The 11,568-nt window shown below is 42.5% G+C and overlaps 1 non-coding gene across 1 annotated transcript; it reads left to right on the top strand.

Moving 5' to 3' along the window:
• The first annotated feature begins 9,807 nt into the window (after window positions 1–9,807).
• On the top strand, window positions 9,808–9,889 carry TRNAS-CGA. The gene has a single exon. It is a non-coding gene; the product is annotated as a tRNA-Ser (tRNA).
• Window positions 9,890–11,568: the final 1,679 nt, after the last annotated feature.

Below are 11,568 nucleotides of genomic sequence, written 5' to 3'. Positions count from 1 at the left end.
GGTGAGAAGAGGTTATTTGACATTAGCTCGCTTGATGAATGGAGAACTCAGGCATATGAGAATGCCAAGTTGTTCAAAGAGAAGGTTAAGAGGTGGCATGATAAGAGGATACAAAAGCGTGAGTTCAATGTAGGTGATTATGTCTTGCTATATAACTCTCGTTTAAAATTCTTTGCAGGCAAGCTTCTCTCTAAATGGGAAGGTCCCTATGTTGTTGAGGAAGTATATCGTTCTGGTGCTATCAAGATCAACAACATGGAAGGTAATTGTCCGACAGTTTTATATGGGCAGAGAATCAAGCATTATATCTCAGGTACTCCCATAAATGTTGAAAGAAATATTATCAATACCATAACTCCGGAAGAATACCTAAGGGATGTTTACCAGCCTGTTTCAGACTCCGAAAACTAAGAGGTATGTGGTTCGGTAAGTAAACAGACTCCAAAACTTTTCCAGTAGGAATTTTTCTCCGTTTTGGAATATTTGAATAAAATACAAAAATTGGAAGTAGTCCGGAAAGCGCGCGAGGAGGCGACAAGCCTTCCAGGCGCGGGCCCACCCCTTAGCCGCGCCTGGGGGGCTTGTGGCCACCTCGTGTGCCTCCCGGACTCCGTTTTCGTGCAGAGTACTCCTTCTGGTCTGGAAAAAATCAATATATATTCTCTCGAAAGGTGTGACCCTCGTATCACGCAGATTTCCTCTATTTTCTTTTCGAGCCTGTTTTCTGCCACAGATTTAGAGCAAGATGTCGTCTCAGGAATCTATGGGGGAGAACAATCTCCCTCAAGTTTATGGAGAAGTAAGTGCTGATCTAAAAAGGATGGAGGTCATGGAGGCTAAGGAAAGGCTACCTAAAGAAACCAAGGGCAAAACAAAGGAGAAGAATCAGGCGTGGGACGAAGTGCAATCTGTGCTTAACAAGGAAGAAGTTGAAGAAGTGGATTTCCTCCAACCCTACCTCCACCTACTGTATCCATCCTTGATTGAACTCTTGAGGTTTTGTGAAACAACTCGTGCTCGCAATACTTGTCTCATTCGTGAAGTTGTTTTGCTGGAAAAACATATCGCATCTCCAAATCAAAGATTAATGGCCCTCTTGGAGTCAAAGATTGCAACAACTCCTCCACCATCACGACCAAAGGAAGACAACTAAACATGGGTATGGGCAATCCCCTTGGCTTGTGCCAAGCTTGGGGGAGTTTCCCCGGTATCGTATGACCATCACATCTTTTGCCTTTGCCTTTGTTTTAGTTTTCCTTTTCAGTTTTCTCTTTCTCTAGTAGATTAAAAGTCTTAGTGTTTTAGTCTTGACTTTTGCTTTGTGTCACCCCCGATGTATTCGAGCTCGTGAGCTTTATAATAAAGAGTGTCTTAGTTGAAGGGCTTTGCCTCTTGCCATGATCAAAAGAGTGAGAAAAGAACAAAATCATGAAAGATCATGTAATGATCTTATGGAAGTGATGGCTTCACATATAAAAAGAATGATGATTGAAACTTGTTGAGGGTAGACAAACGTAGACCTTGGTCATTGTTGCAATTAATAGGAAGTGATAAAGAAGGAGAGGTTCACATATAAATACATCATCTTTGACACCATCTATGATTGTGAACACTCACTAAACTATTGCATGCCTAGAAGTAGATGTTGGACAAGGAAGACAACATAATGAACTGTGTTTGCTTGGTTCCGAACAATGTTATATGATTAGAGATCCCTTAGCATGTGACGATTGCTTCCACCTCATATTAGCCAAAAGTCCCGCACCAAGTAGAGATACTACTTTTGCATCCATAAACCTTCAACTCAGTTTTGCCATGAGAGTCCACCATACCTACCTATGGATTGAATAAGATCCCTCAAGTAAGTTGTCATCGGTGAAAGCAATAAAAATTGCTCCCTAATATGTATGATCGATTAGTGTGTGGAAAATAAGCTTTGTACGAACCTGTGATCAGGAAGACATAAAAGCGACAGACTGCATAATAAAGTTCTTTATCACAGGAGGCAATATAAAGTGATGTTCCTCCGCACTAAGAGGACACGCATCCAAACCTCAAAAGCGCATGACAACCTCTGCTTCCCTCTGCGAAGGGCCTATCTTGTACCTTTACTTTTTGCCCTTGAAAGAGTCATGGTAATCTTCACCGTCATATGCTAGGGAAAGATCTATATTCTTATGTGAACTTGGAAGTAAGTATTCATGAATTATTATTGTTGACATTACCCTTGAGGTAAGCAGTTGGGAGGCAAAACTATAAGCCCCTATCTTTCTATGTGTCCAGCTAAAACTTTGATCTCATGAGTACCACGTGAGTTGTAGCAATTGTAGAGAACGAAAGGATGATTGAGTATGTGGATTTGCTTTACAAGCTCTTATTTGACTCTTTGTGATGTTGTGATAAATTGCAATTGCTTCAATGACTAAAGGCTATCGGTTGTTGCTTCTCGGTAAGGTTCTTGATCCATGCTTTACTTTGTGAAGGAATTATCACTTTAGCATGAGAGATTATATGTTGGTATTGTTGTTCTGATCATGATCATGATGCATGCATGTTCGTATCTTGTTTTGTCAACACCTCTCTCCCTAAACATGTGGACATAATTAGTGAGCTAGGCTTTCTCTTGAGGACAAGTGAGGTCTAAGCTTGGGGGAGTTGATACGTCCATTTTGCATCATGTTTTCATGTTGATATTTATCGCTTCTTGGGCTGTTATTTCACTTCACGGTACAATACTTGTGCCTTTTCTCTCTTATTTTGCAAGGTTTACATGAAGAGGGAGAATGCCGGCAGCTGGAATTCTGGCCCGAAAGTGGAGCAAGTTTGAGATACCTATTCTGCACAACTCCAAACGCCGTAAAAATCAACGATAAATTTTTCTGGATTTATAAAAAATACTGGGCCGAAGAAGCGCCAGAGGGGCGTCAGCAGGTGGCCACAAGCCTGCTAGGCGCGGCCACCCCCCCCCCCTAGCCGCGCCTAGGGGGCTTACGGGCAGCCTGCTGGCCCACTGGCCCCCCTCTTCTGCTATATGAAGGGTTTCGTCTGGAAAAAAATCAAGAGGAGGTTTTTTCGTGGATTCGCCGCCGCCACGAGGCGGAACTTGAGCAAAACCAATCTAGAGCTCCGGCAGGACGATCCTGCCGGGGAAACTTCCCTCCCGAAGGGGGAAATCATCGCCATCGTCATCACCAACACTCCTCTCATCGGAGGGGACTCATCACCATCAACATCATCATCACCACCATCTCATCTCCAAACCCTAGTTCATCACTTGTAACCAATCTCCGTCTCGCGACTCCGATTGGTACTTGTAAGGTTGCTAGTAGTGTTAATTACTCTTTGTAGTTGATGCTAGTTGGATTACTTGGTGGAAGAGTTTATGTTCATATCCTTGATGCTACTCATTACCTCTCTGGTCATGAATATGATTATGCTTTGTGAGTAATAACTTTTGTTCCTGAGGACATGGGATAAGTCATGCTAATAATAGTCATGTGAATTTGGTATTCGTTCGGTCATTTGATGTGTTGTATGTTGTTTTTCCTCTAGTGGTGTTATGTGAACATCGACTACATAACACTTCACCATTATTTGGGCCTAGAGGAAGGCATTGGGAAGTAGTAAGTAGATGATGGGTTGCTAGAGTGACAGAAGCTTAAACCCTAGTTTATGCGTTGCTTCTTAAGGGGCTGATTTGGATCCACTAGTTTAATGTTATGGTTAGACTTTATCTTAATTCTTCTTTCATAGTTGCGGATGCTTGCGAGAGGGGTTAATCATAAGTGGGATGCTTGTCCAAGTAAGGGCAGTACCCAAGCACCGGTCCACCCACATATCAAACTATCAAAGTAATGAACGTGAATCATATGAACATGATGAAAACTAGCATGACAGAAATTCCCGTGTGTCCTCGGGAGCGTTTTTCCTCCTATAAGACTTTGTCCAGGCTTGTCCCTTGCCAAAAGGGATTGGGCCACTTTGCTGCACTGTTGCTACTTTTGTTACTTGTTGCTTGCTACGAATCATCTCACCACACAATCACTTGTTACCAATAATTTCAGTGCTTGCAGATTTTACCTTACTGAAAATCACTTGTCAGATCCTTCTGCTCCTCGTTGGATTCGACACTCTTACTTATCGAAAGGACTACGATTGATCCCCCATACTTGTGGGTCATCACTTATCTATAATTATATGTCTTGGTCACTATGCTGAAATTTATACACCTTATATAAAAATGAAGGGAGTAAAATAATAGATATCAATTCTGTGTTCGCCTATTTAATCCTGCGCAACCATCGTGTCTCTGTTTTCTTACAACGAATACAAAAGAAACCAAATTGCATGTGTACATACGATGTTGAATTCATAAATTCCCCCCTCTTTTCATGTAATTTCAGCAAAGAAGCATTTGAATTTTCCTTAGGTTCATTAGTCTGCCTATCTGTAGAACCTCTTGAATCCCCTCTTCTTCATGCAACTTTCTTCCTGCTCTTGCTTGCTTTCCTCTCAAAGCCACTCTGAGCATCAACGAGCTCCAGTTAAATGGCACTAAGAGGGTAGTGTAAGATAAGGGAAGTGAATACTAACGCGGTAAGTGCGCCACCTCCTTTCGCATGGCCGTCCATTTTTGTAACAATTACAGCACCAACCGGAACACTTTGCCTGAATGCTTGGGCCTGAGCAAATGCAGCCTGACCAATGCTACCATCCTTCACAAATATTACTAGGTCTGGTTTCTGCATGATATCATGACAATGAAGGTGAGCTTTTCATTTGGTTCAGGTTACAACTGAAAGTAAGGGTTCTGAGTGTATTACCGTTGCTTCTCAAACTTGGCGCATTTCTTCAAACAGAGCCGCTTCCTGTTTGTGCCTATCACTTGTATCTACAATTATGAGATCACAATTTTCTTTTCTAAACCTCTCCACGCCATCAACAACAATTTTTATTGGGTCTGATTCCATGTAGCTGCAGTGACACAACAATTAGGAAAAACAAGAGATAGCAAATCATAATATTAGCAGTCGAAGTGGTAAAGAGGTGCTAGTGTACCTTCCATAGAAAGGAACCATGATCTTTGTCGCATTATGTTTTAGCTGATCAAAAGAACTAGCCCTGAATGTGTCAGCACAAACCAGTGCCGGTTTAAATCCTTTCTTTTGATGATAATGGGCATATATTTCATACAAGTGGTAGTTTTCCTAGAACCTGCATGAACAAGACGATGCCTTGTGATTTGTGCACAGTATATTATAAGCAATGCAACTAAAGTGCAGAAGACATATAACCGATCAATAGTGAGCCAGTCAGCTAAACAACAACAACCCCACACCGAAGCCAAATAGTACGATAAGAATGTGATCTATCACTTACAACTGGCCCTTCAAATGACTCGCTAATTACAAACTACCCATCCAAGATGAGAAAACTTGCAATATAAAGTGTATCTTTCTTTTAGAATAGAACAAAATTTGCAACACATCAGGTATCCACCCCAAAGGAACATAAGAATGGTTAATCACTACAACTCCAAGTCTCTAATTACATGGCTTCTTGTATCACCAAAAAAGTCAACTGGAGAGAATCACATGCCAGTAGCTCGACAAAGTGAAGAAAAACATTGAAGGTGACTAAGGCTTGGCCTATAATAATTTGTTTCCATGGTTTTCCCCCATCAAATGAATATATAAACAAGCCGGTAAACAGCTTAATCAGAAGTAATCAAGTCACTATGAAAGATAATGTTATTCTTATGGAATTTAACCGTGAAACAATGTCCTCCAAATTAAGGAATAACGAATACTTCATATGTTCATTTGGGCGGATGCAATTGCTAAAACATCATATATCAAGACAGAATTCGGACATACGGTAATAACGTGGCAGCAGGCAGGGCAGACTGACCTTGCAAACCAACAAAGATGACCACGCACGGCTTCCCTTTCTTGGGAGCAAAGGCGGGCTTCCCGGCATCCAACATGTTGCATAGCTCATCGAAGACGGCCTACAGCAACGACGACATACACAGAAGGCAATTCAATTGAAACCTCTCCCCGAAATCACACGAGAGAATTTGCGTCAGGTTAGGGCGTGTTTGTGCGGGCTGGCGGGGCAAGGGCCTGGTTGTTGTGGACATTATCGTCTTGATGACGCGACGCTTGTCGGTGCCAGCGGCTAACGCCCCGAGGTAGACGGCGCGCTTGACGCTGGCCTGCATGTCGCGGACCATGTCGAACTAGACGTCGGTCTGCACGAGCGCTCGGGTGATCTCGTTGAGGCAGTCGCCGAGGACCTTCTCGTCGACGACCGTGGCGTTCGTCATCCGCGCGAGCACGCGGGAGAGGCTCCCGCCGAGCTGCGCGAGCACCATCTCGCCGGACTCACGGGGGGCGGCGGCGAGCGGTTAGCGCTAGGGCTCGAGGCGAACTGAACTTCAGGAAGACGCGGAGGGTGGTGGTGCAGCGCGCCTGCTGCCTCCGCCTGCGCCGGCGTATTGGGCGCGGACGCGTGCGCGGCCGCCGCTGCCAGCGCCGCCTAGTCCCGCGAGAATGCGTCGGACGCGTGGCGCTCACTGGCGTGCAGTCGTCCCGGTCGTCGGTGACGGCGGAGAGGTGCACGCAGATGCCAATGCCCATCGCCCTCTTGGCTTTCCTCCACATCCCCTCCATGAGCGCCGGCACCCGGCAGATTCGCCCCTGGGACCTCACACAAGATGGGATCGGGAGCAACGTGGGTGGGGGCTGGGACGTGGGTGCGTGGGTCGTTGGTCCTTTTTTCCGACCGGCTTTTCGAGCCGAGATAAGAGGAGCCGAGAGGGTTTTTATTGAACTAATCGCTGGTTTATCGCCTGGTTTATGGAGGGATCGAAAAAATCGATGGAACAGTGGAAAGGCTAGCGGTAGGAGGGGGGATCGCTGGAGGTCGAACCATCACGACAGACGACAGATCCCCCTTTAATAGTTGGGACATATCGCTATGTATTTGGTCAACTGATTTGACTTTTAATGCTTCATCTATATGAAGATTGTTTTCCAATATAACCTGTAGTGCCACATTTAAGTGGTATTTTATCAGTCTTCTTAAGACGTTTAGCATTTTAATGTTATTAATTGTAATTCAAGTTTTATGAATAAACCACTAACAATAGAGGTAAAATCGTAACATATCCTTATAATAACTTGAACAACTTTTGTTTAAAACTTATAAAAATATCTATCGCATAACACAAAACATATTGTTTTATACAACTCCGAATCGAAATAATTATTATTCAATTCTAAGATAAATCTTGAAGATAAACTAAAGGCATGATTTCAACTATCTTGAGTAGCGATCCCATCACAATTACGGATTTGCATCATCACGACTTCATTCCTTCTCAACTTGCGAGCTTTCTGTAGTCCTTCCATCGGTTTGCAAATGATAGCTCCCAGTTAGTATCAAATACTTATGACATACAAGAAATTACTAAGGGGAATAACATTAACTTTCTATAAATTGTATACCTTTACTAGAAGAACTGTTCTTCCTCTTATCCTCATGTACTTCTTGTACTTGCATTTCCAGTGTTCTTTCTATTTGTAGTAGAAACATCCACTCTTCTTAGTGGCTCCACTCCTGTTCCTCCTTGGAGTCTCGGTCTTACCGGCACTAGTAGATTTCTTCTTAGACTTTCCCTTCTTATTGAAACTGGCGGTGTTGTTGACCATCGACACTTTTTTGTTCTTCTCATTCCCAGCTTCCACAGTTTTGAGCATAGCAAACAACTCGTTTGCACTTTTTTCCATCCCATTCATGTTGTAATTCATGATAAAACCATTGTAAGATGCGGGAGTGAAGCAAGAACAATGTTTGCATCGAGTGTTTGAGGAATTTCAAATTCCAGAGAAGCCAGTCTATCAACATAACCACCAAGCTTTACTATATGCTCACTCATTGAGGAACCTCATGTCATCTTGCATTCAATCAACTCCTTGGTTATCTCAAATGTTCGGTCCTTGCCTCCTTCTTGTACAAAACTTTTGGTGATCCAATTACAAACTAGATGGTAGATCATTCAAAATATTTCTGTAGCTCAGGATCCATGCAAGTTAACATGAGGCACTCGAGTGTCTCATAGCCATCACCATGGGCAATGAAAGCAACTACGACTTCTCGTGGAGCATCCTTTGTAGGAGGATTATCTAGTGGTTGATCCAGCACAACTCCTTCTTAGCACTCCTGAGAACAAATCTCAGGTTCCGGATACAATCCACATAGTTTCCACCATTTGCAACCAACTTTTCTTTTCCTAACATAGGGGCTTAGTTGAACATATTGCGAGCCATTTATCTACAACGGTAAACACAAATTTATTTAGACATATTTCATAATTAATTCACACTATTATTAAATAAATTTTAATATAATGTGCACTCCCACTTAAATCAGTATCTCTCATAATTGATTAGTAAGTGATTTAAGCCCCTGATCTTATTCTCAGCCATTGATGCAGAGTGGAGGTGAGAAGCTACAGCGCCACAATGACATGTGAGGAGGTTGGCACGGCGACGGAATGAGAGGAACTGGGCAGCAGGTAATGGGAGGGTCCGAAGAGAGTGTGAGGGGGCATGGGAAGAGAAAAGGGCTACATATGTTCGTTCGGTCATGCGACTCGGGGACGACTGGAAAAACTAACGTGAACCTACACACGTGTCAAGATTTGTGTTATTCAATCGAACGGACGTTCTGAAACATAAAATATCGGATGTTAGTTTTTTAGCTTTATCCAATTTCTAACCAACTACTCCCTCCATCCAATAATATAATAGGTTCGTTTGGTTCATCGGATATCACCCGATTGGACAAGGATAGCCAATTTTCTGAGGGATGCCATCCGCTTGGTTTAGATGGATGACAGGATAGGGATAGCCAAGATGTTGACAATTTTTCTGAAAAAACTGGTTGGTAAGAGCCAGCAAAGTATGGCGGATTAAGGCAACCACGCTCGCATCGCAAGTGAATCGTTCCTTTCAACCAGTCAACACTCCCAAACAAAAAACATATTTTGGTTCATCCACGTCTCTACGCTCGTTTTCTCCGGCTTGGCTTCGACGGCGTCTTCTGCGACGGCATCGGCTGAAGAAGCACAGTGTCGGACATTCCTTTCCCTCTCTCCTCTCGAGTGTACATGGCTGGCGTGAAGGTGGAAACCGGCGTGAAGGCATAGAACAGACGGAGCCTCGTGCTCCTCGACAATGGTCGCCATGCAATCAAGCTTTGTGTGCCTCTGCTCGGTTAGGCTGCGGTTGGCTGAGTGCCTCTCATCCTTTTTTTCAATCAAACAACAAAACATGGATATTCAACCAATCCAATCCCATCCAACCAAACAACAAAAAGTGGTTATCCCTAACCATGTGTTTGAGGATATCCTTAACCAACCTAGTCTCGCCATGGAACCAAACATCATCATAGTGTCAAAAACATTTTTATATTATAGGATGGAAGGAGTAGCAGTTACCACTTTAAGGAAAGTGGCGCTTCACTCGCTATCTCTCTAACAATCACGTAAGTGTGATGTGTTTATGTATGACCTATATTACATTACCAACCTTAATCAACAAAAAAACAAGTATTTCCATTACTCATGGTGATCCATATATTTAACTGACGCTTGGAAGAAGTGTCGGTTTCCTGTTCATTGTCTCTCTAATACCTTCAACAAACAGAACCAGTCACGGACTTGTCAATACTTGCGTGTGGTTTTTAGAAACTAACCTAAACCATAATTACAAGCGATGCTTTCTTAGTGGCACATCGAGCGTCGATATGTCCGAGTGGTTAAGGAGACAGACTCGAAATCTGTTGGGCTTTGCCTGCGCAGGTTCGAATCCTGTTGTCGACGTTTTTCCACCTTGTCGAATGTTGATCATCTTCCCACACAGCTACCAAATTAATACTTTTATTACCCCGTGAGTACGAGCATATGAACTGTTTTCTTCGTTTTTCCACCTTGTCGAATGTCGATCGTCTTCCCACACAGCTACCAAATTAATACTTTTATTACCCCGTGAGTACGAGCATATGAACTGTTTTCTTCTTCACTTTTGTCGACTGTCTGTAACATCCCAAATTTTGAAATGTTAAAATAATTATTAGATTGTTTGTTTGTTTGCTTGAGTGATTGAAACTTGTGTGAAATTTGAAACTTTTCAAAAACTTTTGAATGAGAGGGAATAAAATGACTTTCCCCATCTCCGATGAATTCAAATTCAATCTTTTAAAAGAAAAGAGAGAAGATGACATGACTTCTTCAACTATAAAGAATTTGAACAGAGTTTGCATTTGAATCCTTTCAAAATTTTGCCCTTGCTTCTATATTTTTCTTCCCCGAGAAAATGCCCCGACAAAATTCTTGCACGCAAGAAAGAGCGGAGGAAAATGACCCTCCAAAAACCAGGGCCATTCATTGAAATATTTTGAGCGAAGAAAAAACCAAAATTTAATTTGAGAAAATAATTGCAAAAAGAAATAATGCTTTTAGGGATTTTTTGGAAAAACAATTTTTTAAGTTTTTATTTTGGCCGTGGAAAAATGCCCATCATTTAGATTTTATTTTTCTGATAATTTTAGTATATAGAAACTCTATATTCCGAATTGATTTGATTTCCCTTTTATCCTTTTAGTTTCCTAGTTTTGAAAAAGGAAAGAAATCGTGTTTAAATAGAAATAAACGGTGGCCCATTAAGACCTTTCCAAAAACTAGCCCAACAGGATCTTCTTCTTCCTCTATCTCCTTCCTCACGTGCACACGACCTTCCTTAGCCATGGACACGGAAATCCTCTCTTCCCGATCTCCCTCTCCCTTCCATCCCAGCTCCTCCTGAGCCCCCTATAAGAACCCACCCGACGTCCTTGTTCCATTTTCCCAAAGAGATGCACCCTCATCGCCTCTAGCCGCCGGCCACTTCGCCGGAGTAACCTTGCCCCGGTCGAGTCCAGGAGCTCCCTGCCGACCTCCCCATGGCCCCTACCCTCGCTGCACCACACCCCTGCACGCCCCACCCCTCCTCCGTCGATTCCCCACCCCGCCGGCGACCTCCCCACCTCGCGGGAGCAGCTACCTCGTCGGAGTTCTTCCTTTCAGTCACCCATGGTGAGATTCACGAAATCCCGTATTGCAGTTTTTTCAGAAAATTGCAATCTTAGAAAATTCATATCTATTAGTCTATAACTCCGAATTAGGTGATTCTTTTTGCGTTGGATCACAAATTTTATGTAGTTTCTGTAGATATATAATTTGTCTATGTTTGGATTTATAAAAATTGAGTTAGATCAGATTTGAATTAAAGCTTGTTTTGCTTATTCCGGGAGTTTAAAAATAGCTTTTAATTTGATTCTTTTTTCTGCTGCTTCGTATTGATCATATCATTCAGTAGTTTAAGTTTCGTTTTTTTAAATATTTTTACTTAGGGTTTTAAGCAAAACAGATTCTGTTTTAGCCTTTTTTGTTTTCTTGCTATTTCTTTTGTATTAATTGTTCTTAATTTGTTTTTTTGTAATTGTGACAAGTTATATTTTGTT

Source organism: Hordeum vulgare, chromosome 3H (assembly GCF_904849725.1).
Source record: "Hordeum vulgare subsp. vulgare chromosome 3H, MorexV3_pseudomolecules_assembly, whole genome shotgun sequence".
Classification (NCBI taxonomy): domain Eukaryota; kingdom Viridiplantae; phylum Streptophyta; class Magnoliopsida; order Poales; family Poaceae; genus Hordeum; species Hordeum vulgare.
The sequence above is the reverse complement of the archived record's forward strand: the minus strand, read 5'-3'. Positions and strand labels throughout refer to the sequence as shown.